The following is an 18800-nucleotide window of genomic DNA, read 5'->3' on the forward strand; positions in this document are numbered from 1 at the left end:
TTACTATAGTGCCTTATTGGTTGGGGCAAACAAGGGCTGTCTAGGAAAGCTCCAAGTACTGCAAAATTCCACAGTCCGTATAGTGAAATATATACCTTGGTACAAACCCATATCTACATTTGGAATGGAGCTACACTGGCTCCCTGTGGAAGCCAAAATTCGTTTTAAGGCCCTCACTATTATTCACAAGTGCCTTTATGGCCAAGCCCCCTAATATATCAAAGACTGTGTTGCTGTACAAACATCTGCTAGAGTTACCTGGTCCGCTGATTCCTTGAGACTTATCTGCCCCAAGAGCAGGTCAAAGGGAGTGGGTGCTCATTCCCGGTGCAAGCTGCACAGGAATGGAATAAACATCTGGTTGATGTACGCACCACAAATGAATCATTGAAATTTAGAAAAAAAATGAAAACTGCTTTGTTTGAATGATAATTCCTTTTTCTGACTTTTTCTTTTCTGTTGATGCATCCTGATGTCTGCGGGCTCTGGCGCTATATAAACATACAAATAAATATCTGCGGCATCTAACAACTCGGCTAAACCTTTCCAAATCTGCCAATCCTGTTGCAGTCTCTACCTCTCCTGTTCCCTCTGATGCCCTCTGCATGGCCCTGGTTTATCATTTCACTACTAAAACTCAGGACATCCTGTCCACCCTCTCTTCCTCTACCTCCTCTTCCTCCTCCTCTACCACTGCTGGCCTGTCTGAGGCTGTCTCTCCTACTCCTTTCTCCTCCTTCCCGTGTTCACCCCTGACAATGTTTCTAGACAAGTCCGATCTATGAAAGTCTCATCAAAGTAGGTTCTCCCCTGCTCATCCAGAACCATCAGGACCACACCGACATCCTTGCTCCAGGCTTGGCCAATTTCTGAAATCACTTCTTTGCCACTGGAACTTGCCCCTCCCCCTTAAGCACTCGCTTGTGCACCCCCTTCTAAAGAAGCCCTCGGCCGATTCTTCCTCTCCAGCTAAATGTTGCCCGACCTCTATCACTCCTTTTCTGTGTAAACTCTAGGAAAAGCTGGCCATCTTCCAGCTTAATCAACATACTGAATCTATTTGTTTCCTCCATGACCACCAGTCTGGCTTCAGACTGCCAGAAGCACAGAAACTGCTCTCCTGAACACCTGTGAAGACTTGATCACCAATCTTGACTCTAATCTCCCTTCTGTCCTCATTCCTGATCTATCCTCTGCTTTTTGACATCGTCAACCATGCCATCCTGCTCAATCGCCTCCACGACAACCTTGGCATTTCTGATCAGGCCCGGGCCTGGTTGGCCTCCTTTCTCACAGACCTGCCCTCTCAGGTACAACTGGGGTCTTTTCTCTCTTCTATCTCTACTTGTGGTGTTCCCCACGGGTCTAACCTCTCGCCCTGGCTCTTCAACCACTACCTGGCATCTCTTGCCCACTGCATCACTACTTTCTGCTCCAATTTTCAATGTTATGTGGATGACACTCTGCTCTCTTTCAGGCTCCCCTCAGCCACCTCTACTTCTTCTCTCATAACAGACTGTCCGCCATTCAGGAATGTTGTGCCACCAATGATCTCTGCCTTAATGCCAATAGGACTGAGATCCTCCTCATTGGGACACCGGCTCCCTCTTTTCCTCTCTCTCTCTCTGGCTGCCCATTCGGCCCTCTTTCTGCTGCTTCCTATGAGGCTAAGAACCTTGGTGTCATCTTTGACTCCACCCTCTCCTTCTCTCCTCACATCTCTGACGTCTCTAAGACGTCAAACTATCAGCTGCACCTCCATCTTCCTTTTCTCACTTTCCCCCAGAAGCTCATTGTCTCTAGAGCTCTGGTCTTCTCTAGGCTGGACTACTGCAACAGCATCTTTCTAAATCTTCCTGCCTCGACTCTTCCACCTTTGCAACTTATTCAGAACATGACTGCAAGACTTGTACTTGGCCTCAAGCCCAGGTATCGTATCTCTCCAGCTCTAAAATCTCTTCACTGGCTTCATGTGGCTGCAGAAAACAAGTTCAAGGCCCTCTGCATCGTCCACAATGCTTTCGGGGGCCTGGGGCCACTTTACCTCCAACTTTCTCTTCCAAAACACCATCCTTCTCGAGCTCTCCGCTCATCCACCTGCAACTCTCTGAGGGTCAGACGCTTCTCCAAGCAGAGAGTTGGAGGCAGATGTATCTCCTCTGCTGGGGCCTCCGTTTGAAACAGCCTCCCTTCCTCTCTCAAACTTTAGCAGAACCACCTCCAGTTCCGTAAGCAACTCCCGACCTTCCTTTTTGCTTCTGCTTTCTCTCTTGCGCTCCCCTGCTGATGCACCTGACTGCTCTATGCACTGATCACCTGGTTACCCTCTGAACTCAGGGCCAGGCTCCTGCATGTCCAGTTGCCCTTGCACTGCCTCCGGGCTCCCCAGCACTTAAGGGCCTGTATCTGCAACCCTACAGTCCCTTCTCTCTGCACTTATGAGCCACCCCCTGGCTGCACTTGAGCGTTAACTTCAATTCCCCTCCCCCCCTGGCACATCTCCTCTTCCCTCTTACCCGTACTTGCACGATCTGAATGACACAAGGCCTAGTCAGATCGTTATTTTGTCCTCCCTTTGTCCCCACCCCTTGCCTTGTCGCCCCTAGAAACAATTGTGTACATGCTCATTATAAATGCCTCATCATATCATATCATATTCCTTCCTCGCTCTCTGCCAAGCACTTGGCCTCCGACTTGTATACTATAATCATCAAAATACCAGACAACTTGTCCACACTTCTATCTCTCCCAACTCATTCTTCCCTCTTCTGATCTACCTCACCCATCCACACTGGCTGAGGACACAGCAGGCATGGAGGATGGCACACATTCTGCTGCTGCCAGCACAATTGGGGATATGGCTGCATCGGCAGATCTTAGTGTTGATGAGGTAGCTGAGCCGGACAATGAGGGCGATGCAGGACTTGTCCACTCAGAGCCTGTAGTGCACACACCAAGCCCGCAGGCCACCCCACAGGACACACCTCAGCGGGACTCATCCAACCAGGGCAGCCATGGAGAGTGGTCTCCGGCCATGCACAGCCCCATGATCCATGCTGGGCCACGACATCACCCACCGACCACAACCCACACTGCCATACGGGACCTTGAGGGACGTCTCTCCAGGATGGAGGCCCGTCAGGAGGTGATGCAAGGCTATGTGCAGCAGTACCTTGCTGAAGGGGAGACAACACGCCGTATTATCCAGGACAGCACTGCGGCCGTTATCCAGGCCATTAACTCAAGTGCACAGCAAGTGCGTGATGGATTCAATGCCTTGGGTCAGATCGTCACCAGGATTGCTGACCGCATGGACCAACGGCAAACCCTGCCCCTTGGATCACAACCATCTGGGTCATCCGCATCATCCACGCCAGCGAGCTCGAGGCAGACCAGCCCCGTGCGCATGTCCCTGCGGAGTTCGCGCCACTCAGAGATCCAACCCCCACCTCCGAAGGGGGCTCAACAGTAGCAGGGCCACCCTGCATAATCCCTTCGGGCATACATCCAGACACATGTTGTGCCATAGTTGACTTTGCGTGTTAGGGGGTGGGTGGAGGGTGGTGGGGGGTGTAGTGTGTAGTAATGGGGTGTTTGGGGGCATGGGAGTAGGGTGAGGGAGGTGGAGGGGTGGTTGGTGTAGTGTGTAGTACTGGGGTGTTTGGGGGTATGGGAGTAGGGTGGGGGAGGTGGAGGGGTGGTGGGGGTGTGGATTGTTGAATCATGTTGTACTTAATTTCTCACGAATACACCAGTTGTGTAACAAACATCACATGAGTGGACATTTCTGATTTTTTGTATGTCAATTTATTGCTTCTTGGTGATTCGTGCACATGTGCCCACACAACCAGTGCCCACAGTTCACAACACATGGCACCCTCTGCATCAAAGTACATCGGAATGATTGGTCTATGACCATTTTGCGCAGTGCGCGACCCTCACGAGTTTCGCGTCTTGGCCTATGTCCTACTTCTACTCCTTCCTCTCCTTCTACTTCACCAGGTGGTGGCAGCTCCACATCAGGTGGCAGGGGTACGTTTCGCCGGATGCACATGTTATGTAGCATTGCACATGCTGTGATGATCTTGCCCACCTTCTCAGGCCCGTATATGAGTGCCCCTCCCGACCTGCTGATGCAGCGAAACCGTGCCTTCAAAAGGCCAAATGTCTGCTCAATGACCACACGTGTACGTGTATGTGCACAATTGAAGTCCTCCTCGTGCCTGTTCTGTGTGTTCCTGACAGGGGTGAGTAGCCACGGCTTCAGATGATACCCAGCATCACGTACATGGGAGCAGAAGGAGGTATGTGTGAGGATGAGGCTCAGTTGACAGGTGTGCTCAGCCTGTACATCATTCAAGTTCATATGCACTATCTCGTCATTGGCAGCCACATCCACATGACTGTCAGCCCTGTACAGTGCATGCCAATCCATAGAGGGAGCCTTGTGTGACATACACGACCTAGGGTCCTAGGATTTTAAACCACCAGGCCACCCAATGTATGTCTTGGCTAGGGGCATTTTGCATGCAAATGTGAGGGCTGTGTGTTGGCGGATGACTTAAGAAACTTCCATTCCCCCTAATCCATCTGCCCCCATGGCCCAGAGGGCATTCCCCTTGCATATGCATGTACCTCCCCCCCAATCCATCTGCCCCCATGGCCCAGAGGGCATTCCCCTTGCATATGCATGTACCCCCCCCCAATCCATCTGCCCCCATGGCCCAGAGGGCAGACTCACCCAACAGCCAGCCACTTCGTACAACGTCTCCTTCCATGTAGTGGGGTAGTGAGGAGTTACGCAGCACCATGGCATCATGCGTGGATCCTGGGTATCTGGCACAGCAATGTGTTATTATCTGGCTGGCATAACACACCATCTGCACATTGATGGAATGGTATGGCTTCCGATTGCGGTACACTGCCTCCACGGCATGTGGGACTACCAACTCTACATGGGTACAGTCGAGGGCACCAATTACATTGGGCATGCCTGCCAGTGCATGGAATGCTATTTTGGTGGCATTTGCCTCCTGTGGTGTCCTTGGTAAGGATATTTAGGCACTTGCGTGCTTCAGTAGTGCATCCAGCACTTGGTTTAACACAACAGAGAAGCATGATTGGGACATGCCATGCATTTGGCCCACTCTGTGTTGGTAAGTGCCTGTGGCCAGGAAGTGGAGCACAGATGCCACCTTGAGCAAAGGGGGGATGGCTGTGCGGATGTTGATCAGGCTGACCAAGTCATCCTGTATTAATTCCACTATGTTGGTGATGGTGTCTCTGTCCAGGCGGTACAGGGTGTGGATCTGTGCTGGGGTTAAGTCAAATGGATTGGCCCTTATACGTGGGACTGTTGGCTGTCTGCGGGGAGCGACTGCCTGCACTGGTGGGATTTGCTGGGCATGTCTCACCCACCTTCTCCTCCTGCGTCTCCTGTTTCCTGTTGTACTGCCTGCTCAAGGAGTAGCAGTGCAGGCATGTCCTCCAGGCCCCGTATGGCAAGTACAAATGGTAGCATTTTGCCTTGGAAGGGGGTGTGGTGTGTGGGTGTGCTCCTTTTGTGCCTGCCCTGACTCCATTGCCTCCACATGTGCTTATTGTGTGCACCTGTGGCACTTGGTTACACAGCAGTTTGCTGTTTACGGGTGGTCGGCGATGCCGGTATTGCCGGCATCATGGTGGCCCTTCTTACCTGCATCTCGATGCCGGTATATACTTGTACGTGTGACTCGTGGTGTCCCCTTCTTTGCAGCATGCCGGTATTAAGGCCTCCCCATCTGCGCGCGTGCCCGCATGCCGGTACGGTGGTGCCCGGACACAGTGGGTCCTTGACGATGCCGGTAGCATCGGCATCTAGGGTCATGATACACCGGCCCGGTAATGGATGCCGGTATTGCCTTACCGGTGCCGTTCTTACCGGAGTGCCGACCTTGTGATGAGTGTCTATCATTCACTTCAACAATGCTCTTATGGAAATGTGCCACATTTTTGAGATTCACTGGCATCCCATTTCACCAAATCCTGTTTCCCTGCATTTATTTGTACTGCTTTTTACTCCAAAAATGGAGAGGAGACCCCAAAACTCTCTGTCAACCCCCCTTTCTACATTCTGAACTCAAACCCCCATATACATTTTTGCAGTAAAATGTAGTAACAAAACTTTGTAAATGGGATTCCAGCAAAGAGGGCACTACTAGGGCGTCTTACCCTAGCACTGTCTCTGCCCTCTGTTAGTACCTACTTCATAAATTATTTTTGTTTCGAAAGGCCTTCCTGTTCTTAAATAAATACGAAATGAAAATACAAAATCAATACAAATCCTTTCCTTTTGCATGAATCTTTGTTTTTTATCCCAAAAAGACAGGAGACCTTAGCACCTCCAAAACAAGCAGTCGACCAATAAACTGTAAAGGACCATTACCCACCTCCCTTGATCGGAGACCTACTGGAGACAGTGCATTGAGCAATAGAGTGAACTAAGCTTGGTTTGAGAGGGGACTATCAACTGCTCAGAGTCAAGTGTGGGGCAAGTGGAAGGCAGTTTTTCATATGCATTTTGGGCATTTCGACTATCGAGCAACGCCCTTTGGTATTTATGATGTCCCTGCTGTTTTTAGCCATTTATGGAAACCATTTTCGCTGACGTGCTAAACATATATTTTTTAATGTACTTAAATGCCATATTCCCCCGTCCCCCTCAACCCTCCGGTTTGGAATGACATGAAATACACGTGTGTGCAGTTTTACAATGCCTGGTTGAGAACAACCTGTTTGCAAAAGCAAAGAAGTTTGAATTTGAATGTATAACCTTTGAATACCAATGGTACAGATTTTCCTATGATGTTCTATGCATGGATATAGAAAGGGCTGCAGCTTTGTTGCCCTGGTGTACTCTGGAAAGTGCTAAAGAGGTTCCGATCATCTTGGTTTTAGCTCAGTTATATCATACATTCATAAAAGAATATTCTTGTTTTGCAGCAGACAGCCCCCATTTGCTGAGAAAGCAGTGCAGTCTGAGTGGGCTGACACTTTTTCACTCAGGCTCCTCTCATTTGCCTCTTGTATAATAGAAAACCCTTTGTATCAGAGACCGATAGCGCTGAGAAATTCCTGGGTGTTGTTCTATTACAAACACTAGCATGTGATGGAAACATCCAGTTTTCTTATGTTCTGGGTAGTGGATAACGTGTGAAAGCAACTATTCCGTTCTGAAAAGTGAATACATGGCAAGAAAGGCATAACCTATTGTTTGGGACTGAGTCTAATACCGACGACATAAATGTACAAGCCCTGCAATAGGACCAATGTTGCAAGATTAAGCAGGCCCAAACAAGTGCATTGTTTCACCCACGGCTAAGAGGTAATGGCTGGAAGGTTTAGGATTACTGTTAACCTCTGGCCTAGAGACTCAAGCAACACCCCAGTGATGATGCCCAACACGGCCGAAACATGTCTGGGGATGCTTGTTGTCTGATGTAGAGGGATGTCCACTAAGAGTTCGAGGTGAATTGCCCCTTGGGGGTGGGACCAAGCCTGGTTTGCATATGGTCTTTCCCTGTGTGTAATGGCTTGGCAGCCTGAAGAACGAGGATCTGGAGAGTTGCCCAGAGCTGTGCTGTGGGTAGGATTTATTTCAAACCTATCACACATCAAATAATGCTTTTGGTTTTCTGAATATGGCTGCTGACACAGTATGGAGTGTGTATCCGGAATTGGAGGCATATAAAGAATCAAACATTCTATCTCCCAAATGTTTTTGTGTGGCCTCAACGTTTTTGCAACAGGTCTGGGACAAGAGTGAATTGATTTGATATGATTTGATTTTTGATTGATTTTAAATTTGTATCACGCATATCCACAGAGGAGCCTAGCAGAGAACTGCATCTAGGTGCAGATGGACTAATTAGCGACATAATAAACTTGCCCAGAGGCCCAGGAAATGGAGTTTTAAATTGCTTCCTAAAGATGGTTAGAGAATCGATCTGCTGCAATTGTACAGTGAGAGTTCCAGGGTTCCAGGACGAGGCCCTGCCACAGAGAAACGTCTTTCTCCCCAAGCAGTAGTTCTGGAGAGAGGAATTATGGGTAGGCCTTGTCCGAGAGATCGCAATCTGCGAGTGGGGCAATATTTTACAAGTTTAGATGTCAGATAGGATGGTGCAGGACCATGGATACACTTAAAGACAAGACACAATATTTTAAACTGTATCCGTTGCTGCACCGGTAGCCAATGTAAGCTATTACAAAAGTCAGAAATTGGCGACTTTCGTGGCAGAGACAAGATCAGACGCACCATGAGTTTTGGGCCACTTGAAGGCGCTGAAGTTGGTATTTTGGTATGCTGGACGTGCAAGGCATTACAGTAATTAATTTAACTATTTGTGAGAGTTGCCACCTGCAAAGGTCAGTCAGTCTCAGAAAAAAAGAGAAAGAAACGGTAAAGGTGATTGAAGAAGTTTTAGTTGGTAGTAGAATGATTTTATCATTTGATTGACTCATAGATTGAAGCTCATTCTGGACTGCCAAATGCAGCCCAGATTTCTTACTGATTCACTATATGTGGTTGCAGTTCCAAATAGTGTTGGACAGGGAATCAGAGGTAGCAGGTTAGATAATTTCATTTTCGGGCCAAACACGATCTCTGTTTTAGAAGGATTCAACTGGAGTTTATTTTCCAACATGATATGATATGGAATGATATGGCTTTTATAACGCGCCTATACACAAGTGTTTCAAGACGAAAGGGAGGGGAAACAGCAGGAGGACAGAGACAGCGATCCTACTAGGCCAGGTGACATTGAGATCGCGCAAGTGCAAGGGAGGGAGGAAGGGGAAAAGTGCAGGGGGAAAGTGGAGGGGACAGTGCAGTACGTAGGATAATAGTAAGGTAAATAAGGACAATAAATAAAAGTGCAGCCAGCTGGTGGCAAGTGCAAGGGTAAGTGCAGACATCAGGTGTCAAGTGCTAGTAGCGGCTGAGGGGATACACGAACAGTCCCTGAATCCAAGGGGACCTGAGCCCGAGATCAGAGGGTAGCCAGGTAACCAGTGCAGTTTCAGTCAGGAGATCAGCACGGGAGAGGAGGAGAGAAAGCAGAAGCAAAGAGGAAGGTCTTGAGGTTTCAGAGAGGCTGTTACAGAGGCAGGCCCCAGCAGAAGAAAGAGATCTACCATAAACTGGCTGTTTGGAGAAGTGGCTGCCCCTGAGGGAGTTGGAGGTGGATGAGGGAAGATATTTAGGAAGGGAGAGTGGAAAGTATTGAGGTCCCATGCCCCAGAAGGCCTTGTGGACAATGCAGAGGGTTTTGAACCTAATCCTCACCGCCACTGGATGCCTGTGCAGAGATTTTAGTCCTGGAGAGATACGATCCCTGGGCTTGAGGCCAAGGGCAGGTCTTGCAGTCCTGGTTTGGATGAGTTGCAGAGGGTGGACAGTAGAGGTAGGCAGGGCTATTGCAGTAGTCCAGTCTAGAGAGAACCAGAGCTATGGAGACAGTGAGCTTCTGGGGGAAGGAGACGAAAGGGAGAATACCTCTGAGGAGGTGCAGCTTGTGTGACTTCTTAGAGACGTCAGAGATGTGATGAGAGAAGGAAAGTGTGCAGTCGAAGATGACCCCAAGGTTTTTAGCCTCATAGGTGGGAGCAGGAAGAGAGCCAAGGGAGACCGTCCAGAGAGTAACAGGAAAGGAGGGTGCCGTTGAGGAGAATCTTGGTCTTACTGGCATTAAGGCAGAGATCATTGGCTGCGCACCACTCCTGAATGGCAGGCAGACAGTCACAGATGAGAGAAGGAGAAGAGGTGGCAGAAGGGAACCTGAAGATGAGTTGAGTGTCATCCGCATAGCATAGCACTGAAAGTTGGGGCAGAGAGCGGCAATGCGGTGGGCAAGACGTCCCAGGTATTGGTTGAACAGCTAGGGAGAGAGGTTAGACCCCTGGGGAACACCACAGGTAGAGATAGAGGAGATGAAGGACCCAAGTTGGACATGGGAGGGTCGATCGGAGAGGAAGGAGGTCAGCCAAGCCAGGGCCTGATCGGTGATACCCAGGTTATCACGGAGACGGTTGAGCAGGATGGCATGGTTGACTGTGTCAAAGGCAGAAGAGAGATCAAGTAAGATGAGGACACAGGGGGTGTTGGAATCGAGGTTGGAGAGCAGTTCTTCACATATGTTCTGGAGAGCAGTTTCCATGCTTTTGGCAGCTCTGAAGCCAGACTGATGGTCATGGAGACAACCAACAGATTCAGTTTGAAGATTAAGCTGGGAGATGGCCAACCTGCTTTGACAAGACTTTCATAGATCAGACTTGTCTGGAAACTTCGTCTGAGGAGAAAAGGGGAAAGGCAGAGAAGGTGGGAGGAGAGGTAGCCGCAGAAGGGCCAGGGGAAGAGCAAGGAGTAGAGGGAGGAGGGACAGAGGAAAAGAGAGAGGACAGGATGTCCTGCATTTTAGAGATGAAATGGGAAGCCAGGGCCGTGCAGAGGGCCTGGGAGGGGACAGGAGAGTTAGAGACTGCAGCAGGATTGGCCAGCTCCTTGCAGATTTTAAAGAGTTCGGCCGAGTTGTTAGATGCAGCGGAGACGCAGGCTTGGATGTGGCCTCTCTTCTTGGTGCGGACAGAGAGCCGGTATTGCCTTTGGAGCAGGCGGCAGGCAAGTTTGTCAGAGGATGTACCGGAAGCATGCCATTTCCTCTCAGCCACCCTGCACTTGCGTTTAAGGGTGATGAGGTCTGAGTCATACCAAGAGTTGCACTTGGCTTTGGGCTTCAAGCAGATCCTCATGACAGGGGCAAGAACATCAAGAGTATCAGATATAGCAGAGTGGAGCAGCGAAAAGCTGTGTCAGGGTGTGAGTCAGCCAAAGGGGAAGGAGGGGGGGGGAAGTGACGGCGAAAGCCTCAACTGACACACGCTTCATGGGTCGGATAATCGAGAAGGTAGATGTCAGTGCTGGAGTTGGCTTGGCCTGAGGGGTAGAGAGGGTGAGATGGGAGGAAAGGAGAAAGTGATCACTCCAGGAGAGAGGAGTGGTGAAAGAGATAGAAAGGGGAAGGTCTGTAGAGATAAGAACATCCAGAGTGTGCCGTGCAAAGTGAGTCGGGCCAGAGGGGAGAATAAAGAGTGAGAGAGAGTCGCAGATGTCAAGAAAGAGTCCAGTGGTAGGAGAGGAAGCATCCAGGTGGATGTTAAAGTCTCCAAGAAGGAGGAGTTGAGTGGTCGAGACCAGGAGGAAAGAGGAGAGGTCCACCCACTCAGAGAGGAAGGAGATCTGACCAGTTGGCCGATAGATGGAAGCCACAGTAAGGGAATGGCCAGGAGAGAGAGAGAGCCTGCAGACGCGGCATTCAAAAGTAGGCCTGCGTAGGAATGACAGAGGCAGGGATCCACTCAGGGAAGATCGGGGCTACACCCCCCCCGGAACGGTTGGATCTGGGAGCTGAGAGGATCTTGTAGCCATCCGGGAGAAGAGTGTCAAAGCGTGTGACAGAGCTGGCCGTGAACCATGTCTCGGTGAGACCGAGGACATCAAGGTCATATTTCTCCAGGAGGCATCAGATGTTAGAGTAGTGTTTCACAGCTGAGAGCGAGTTGAGAGTGGCAATATGGAGAAGGTTGGGTCCTTGAAAGACTTCCAGGGAGGGGTACAAATCAGAGGTATGCCCTGCAGAGGTGTAGAAGAAGCCCGAGGGGGGGCAGAAGAGGAAGTAGAGGGCAGGGTTGCCAAGGATGAGACAGCAGGGGGAGGCAAGGGAGCCGTGGAGTGGAGAGAGGGGACAGCAGAAGAAAGGTCATTGATTAGGCGCGGGAAGCATCTATCAAAGAGGAGAAGGTTGGCTTGAGGGCCTTGGACCAAGACGGTACCATTCAAGTAAACATTAATGATGACCTTAGAGGAGTAGAAGGAGGCCAGGAGATCCTCCCACCGGGTGCCACCATTAATGAGAGAAGAAGGGAAAGAAGAGAGCACAGATACCATATGTAAAGTCCATAGGTCTGGCGAAGGAACGACAATGAGGATGTCGGTGAAAGTTTGCCTGGAGGAGGCAATGGTATAGGTGTCACCGATAGGGAGGCCTGGGTTGGAGACCAGGATCTCCTTTTTAAACTTCTGCCTACCAGATGTAGTGAGGAGAGCAGGATAGTCAATAGCGAAGCAGTTAGAAAGGATAGGAGAGACAGAGAGCACCATAGAGTAGGTTGGAAGAGGAGAGAAGAGGAAGGGAGTGGGAAGGGGAGAACACTAGAGAAGGGCAGACGAGACAAGTTGCCAATTGGACAAGACGACTGACACTTCGATTTAAAGACTTTTCAAATGCAATTTAAAAAACAGGAGAGAAACACCTAAGTATGAGAGTCCTTAGTGGGGAAAAGGCTTAGGTTTCACAATGCAATTTGAAATACTTTCACAGAGCAATTTATTTTAAAAACAAGAGAAAACACACCTAAGTTTGAGAGTCCTGAATAGTGGGGAAAGGGCTGGGCCACTCCTACCAACCTTAGTCGCTGCTGGTTGACTGCCGCCAACTGGCTTCACCTGCAGACACCTGCAGACACTAGCTGGAGCCGCCCTTTACCTAGGGGCCCTTAGCCGCAGGGGCTGCTGCAGGGCAGAGGGCTGCCCTGGGAAGGTCAGTTATGTTTGGCAGAGGGCCAGTCAGGGGTGGCGGGCAGGCTGGGAGGCGGGTTGGAGACAATGCGGAAGCAGGTCGGGGAGGGGAAAGGGACACAAGATGTCAGGACCAAACAACTAGATGGAGCCAACATGCACTACAAATATCCCCCAAGGCACTCACGAGCAGAATACTCAATCAAATGCAGGCCTGAAGCCACGGACACAACGAGGCACGTACAGATTTTGATCTTTTCTGCACATTTTAGAACTCGCTCCATTGCTTCCAACGGTTGTTTTAGCTGAATATAGATTAGCGTATCATCCTCATATCAGTAGTATTGCAAATTAAATTGATTACCCATTAAAGACACAGAGCATCTTAATTTTAACGATCACTATTATTTCTGTGATAGCTATAGACTATGTTCCATTCACTCTTCTTCAGGAATTGTTACTGAACATGTGCAATGCTTCCCAGGAGACAAGTCAAAGGGTTGTTCGAGCAAACAGTAACTAGTGGCTCATAATTTTTGTTTTTCAGAAATACTTAAACACGCAGCAATATAGTCTATCCTGTCCAATATGTGATCAAGAACATACCTTACTCTCTGTATTTCACCCCCAACCAGATGGACTGAACATATCAGATGCTAATGCAGTAACTGCTGTTTTGTGACTGCCTCTAATTTGAATTGAAAGTGGCTTCTATCAATGATGGAATTCTCTACAACGACATCAAACACAGCTCAACAGGGGTGTTCCCTTTTTTGTCTTTATGTGTGTAGTGCGTGTGGGAAAATTAGCTAAATAACATGGCGCCGGTGCGCAGCCATTATGGGCATTCACTTCCAAACCGCAATGAAGGTTGACATTTCTGCGAGCTCAGTTAGAAGGCAGACATGATTTCTGCAACGGTTTTGATATTTTGGTATGAAGCAGTTGAGCTCACAGTAGATGATAGTTTTTGAATTGTTTGCTCAAGGACGAGCCGAGAAGGGAGGCAGGGATGTGCAGGTGCATTGATAAGGGGTGCTGGGAACGAGAGCACGGGCGACTAGCTGGGTTTTTCCACTTTCTGGATTTTTCCACTCTTGCCTGACATGCTTGCTGTCTGTCTTTCGGCCGGGGGCTGTCTATAACCTATGAGGGGCGGGGATTCGTCCCCCTTAAGAGGAGAAGGTCCCAATGAGGTGACAGAGAATTGGAACACCGGGTGTTGAAGTCTCGATGAGAGGCTGTTTTATGTATTCACATGTAATCATCTGCATTTATTTTACAGATATATGTATGTTTATGAAGTGTGAATAGAGCCTGTAAAGTGCCAATTATTTTCTAACTAATGGTCTAAGTGTATATTATTGCCTTCCTGAGTCCAAGAATTTTTTGTCCGTATAATAGGGTGAGTAATTCTGAGGTCATTACACGTGTCTGAAAAGCAAAACATAGTGGCGCTGTGAGCAGGGTATTTGTGATGAGATTGGTTGCAAATACCAAACAGGCCTTGTAGATCCGACCAATTCTCCAAGGTCTCTGCCATTATCCCATTAGACTCGTATTCAGGAAGCACTGTGCGCAGGGCTGCCTCCTGATGCCCAGGGGAGAGATTCGCAAGTGTCTGTTACAGTTAGCTGCTCAAGGGTGTAATCGCAAGTATCCGATTACGTCGGATTGGCCTAGCGATGAGAATAAGTGGTACACATTAGAGAGGCAATCCAAAGACTCGGGGAGCATGCTATGAAAAAAGCCATCCATATTGATGATCCAGAACATATGGGGGTGGTGGCATTATCGGTTTCAGCCCGAAATACAATCATTCACACTGCTCCACCGGCCTACAAAAATGGAATTATGACTTTGCTGGTGGGGATGACAGGTAAATTAACAGATGAAGTGGTTGATGCTATAAATCATAAAATGAAAAGTGTTGCTGTGCCATGGGTTTATATATTGAGAAGCCGGGTGGGTGAATATTATTCCATAACCTACCCTTTATTAACCCAAGATTTTTGCATTGAATGCTGCAGTAAATATCACATCTAGTCCTATTGGCTAAACAGGTGGGATACCTGAATTAAGAAAAGAGACACAAACTCTATGTAAAAAAGTACAAAGTAATTTTGTATTAACAGCATAGAACATGAAACAGAAAATGTATTTGTTGTAATTGAAGGCATAAACAAAAAAGGGTAAATAAAAAACAAATGAAGCAAAAACACAAACCTTATACATTCATATTCCTTAATCATATGATATATAGGTTTCAAATCTGGGCGGTGGTGTGAGGTAGAAGGGGAAGCATGCATAGAAGGAAATTGAATGATAAGCCAAAGTAATGAAAAAAAGATGTAGGGTCGTGATAGCAGCAAGAGTGAGACAGAGTTGTTCCTGTCCTAACATAGTGCTATGAGCAAATCATTATGGTAAACAACAATTTGGTCAGATTAGGTTTGGGAGTGTCACTTTGTTGCTCCCAGTAGAGGTCTAAGTTGAAAAATGCTGACAAAGTCCTGATGGCATTTTGTTCTTCCTCGGATGTGGCTTTGTTTTCCGTGGCTTAAGTTTGCCAACGCAGTGGGGGAATGAGTTCAGAAGGTAAAGAAAAAGGAAAAAACAATCTGTGTGCGGGTGAATCTCAACAACCCACACTCCCCTCACATTTGTTGCGTTTTGGCGGTTTAGAACCAAAAGGGTTTTGGAAAAATGAAGTATTCCGCCTTCATCAGGGCAGTGATGATCAGGTTCTTAGTGGTTGAAGGTTTGTAATCATCCCAGGTCTAGACTTAAGGAAATGGGCTCCTGGTTGTATGCGCCTCTGTTTCTAAAATCCGCTCAATTGGGTCGGAATCCGGACAAGCTGCAAGGCAGGTGTCATCTTCCTCTGAGGGTGATTAAGCCGAATGCTTAATGTCAGCAGACCTCCGAGCAATGAGGATTAAGTGTAAACGGAACCCAGCCTCATGGTGCTGGTCATCCGAAGATGTTGCCAGAAGGTGTCTTGATCCTGAGTGAATCCTGGACCACGACGGTGTACTGCAGCTCACGAGAGCAGGAGCTGCTATGTCGGTTCTAGGCAGAACCTTAACCGAGGCCGTCTGCAAATGGGGACGGCTGACGAGCAGAAGCTGTGCTTGCTTTGGGACGCTGGAAGCAGCTCTCCGCGTTCGTAGTGTGCAAGTTGATGAAGGCTGCGCCGGATTGCAGCGTCACCTTGAGCTGCCAGATCTGCTCTCCCTGCTGAGTCAGTGCGTTGGATTGGCTAGTGATGAGAATAAGTGGTACACATTAGAGAGGCAATCCAAAGACTCAAGGAGCATGCTATGAAAAAAGCCATCCATATTGATGATCCAGAACATATGGGGGTGGTGGCATTATCGATTTCATCCCGAAATACAATCATTCGAACTGCTCCACCGGCCTACAAAAATGTAATTATGACTTTGCTGGTGGGGATGACAGGTAAATTAACAGATGAAGTGCTTGATGCTATGAGACAGTTAGCTGACCTGAGGGAATGGGACAAAGTTGAAGAGAGACCTTGTGAGATAGAGAGAGGGGCGTAGTTACAAATGGACTCCTGAAAAGAGATCCGACAGTAGATATTCTCGTGTCTCGAGAAAAGACATGAGGCCTCATTACGAGTCGTGCAGTAAAAATCTCAAATTACTTGCATGCCGATGCAACATTGTCCGTGTTGCACTGCTGCCGGAATCAAAGGTTGATTCAGAGTCAGCGTGCACACGCATACCGGCATGCCAGTAACAGCTGCGCCGGCATGCCGGTGAGGCCCTCGAAATCCCTGATAGCGGCATCATCCATGCCGCAGACACGGGCACCTGCATCCTAGATGTCATACCGAACGGTACCGTTCATACCGGTACCGTTCATACCGTCACCGGAAGTGCCGGTACCGGATGCAACGTCATTGTGCCGGAAATGCTCCGGTGGCCATCTTGATAAACACAATCCATTGCAATCCCTTGGCTACAAGCCCTGTAATTGGAAACTGTGAACTCTGCCTGCTAGAGAATGACTCAATCCACCCGCAAAGGCACACCTCGTCAGCGCAAACCACGGTTTAGCAACGACGAGCTAAACATGCTTGCAGACACACTTGACCAGCATGCGGATGTGGTGTACTGCACAGACCTGCGCCGTGCCACACAAATGCAGAAGAAACACATCTGGGAGTAGGTGGCCCAGAAGGTGTCCGGAGTGGGGACAACCCCACGCAGTGTAAAGGACTGTCGTAAAAGGTGGGATGATCTGCGGCTATGTGTCTGCAACATACTGTCAGCCAACCGTACACAGGCCCAGGCAACAGGTGGCAGACCATCCTCACCCATCAAGCCGGCACGGTGGGAGGAAACGTGCAGCTCTGTGATTCACATGGAGGCCATCGAAGGGGTCGGGCATGCCGAGACCGGAGTCTCATCATCGGCTGATGAAGGTGAGTGACCGTAAGCACAATACAAAAGTGAACACACACTCAACACCCCAAATACAATGGTGGAGTCCAAATGGCAAGTAGATGACAGCAAGTAGATCACCCATCACCTCCCACCTAAAGTCTGCCCTAACAGAAATGCCACATCCATGTCACAGAAACACACAACCAACCCCACAAACCACATGAGTCCCCAATTGCAAACACAAGCACCATCTGCATGCAGACACGCACATGCATCAACATAGAGATGCAGGCCTCGCCACTGTGACATCTCATTGCATGGTGCAGACATCTCCACTACCGAGTGCACACCTGAGCCCCAACCACACAGCACATGGCATGCAGACCCTGAGGCATGATTACCGCACGCAATCCACAACACACCCGTAGGCCACCCAACAGACATCATGGACAACATGGCTGCGCTAGAAGGATGCACAGACACTGCACCCCACCCCCAACTCCTGTAAGCACCATGTCCGCCCCTCCAACATGCACACGGCAATGCACAGGACCCAAAATGTACAGACATCAATGTATGTAGGATGTACCTTCACCCATGACTCATGCCCTGCCTCTCCATCCCCCACAGGCACAGGATCAGACAGCGATGCCGAGCCCACCACAAAAACCAAGGCAACACCAGCACGCAGGAGCAGAGGGGATAATGACGGCACCAGGCCGTCCACGTCAAGGGCTGGCCCGAGGCGAACCACCACCCCCAAGCCACAGCAGCCCGGCAAATAGGTCCCACAGGCCGGAGGACCTGAGGAGCAGCCAGCTCCGACACCTGGTAATGTGTCCCAGCCAGGAAAAATTGGTGCCATCATGGCACACATGCCACAAGGCACAATGGCCCCAAAATGCCACAGACAAGACAACCCCTGCCCGACTGCAGCAACCTCATGTAGACAAGGAGGGTTCACCAGCAGGCAGCGTTGCTGAGGGGCCACAGTCAGCGGCCACAAGTGACCTAGGGGAGGCGGCCCAATCCGCCCTACACAGCGCGGAGGAGGACGGCCAACAAGACGAGGCTGACACAGCAGGCCAATGCATGTGAGAGGACATTGAGCAAACACCATCCCTGCCGCCCACACCACAGCACTCCCTAGGACATGGGTCTGGTGATCGCAGCTCTGGGGAGGAGATGCCTAGAGATGCATTCAGCCCTCAAAGGAGTACCACTCCACCTCCCGTGCAACTACCAGCTGGAAACAACATACAGGACCTAGAGGGCCGCATGACCCGCATGGAGGAGCGCCAGCGGGCCATGCACGATATTGTGCGACAATACCTGGCAGAAGGGGAGGCCACACGCCAGGCCCACCGTGATGACAACAACAAGGCACTCACCCATGCTATGTACCACGTGGCCAGGCGGGTGCGCAAGGGCATGGAATCTGTGACACAGGCGCTCACCCAGTTGGCTGCTACCATGGACCAACGACAAGCTGCACCGGCAGAGCCACAACCCCCACCATTGGCGAGCACTACCCCGGCAAGTTCGACTCAGACAAGCCCAGTACGTAGGTCGCTACGCAGCATGCGCCGGCCAGAGGAGCAACAGCCTCCATCCAAAAGGGGCCGTCATTAGCCGGACATACAGGTAGGAGGGAGTCTGGATGGACTTTTCTTGGGTGCAGGGACAAGGGTGTGTGGGCGAGTTGAGGGATGGGGGTGTTGGGTGGGGGCCATGGGTGTGTGGGGGAGTTGGGGGATGGTGGGTGGGGGGCG

This window comes from Ambystoma mexicanum, chromosome 2p (genome assembly GCF_040938575.1).
Source record: "Ambystoma mexicanum isolate Mex_15411 chromosome 2p, UKY_AmexF1_1, whole genome shotgun sequence".
NCBI lineage: Eukaryota > Metazoa > Chordata > Amphibia > Caudata > Ambystomatidae > Ambystoma > Ambystoma mexicanum.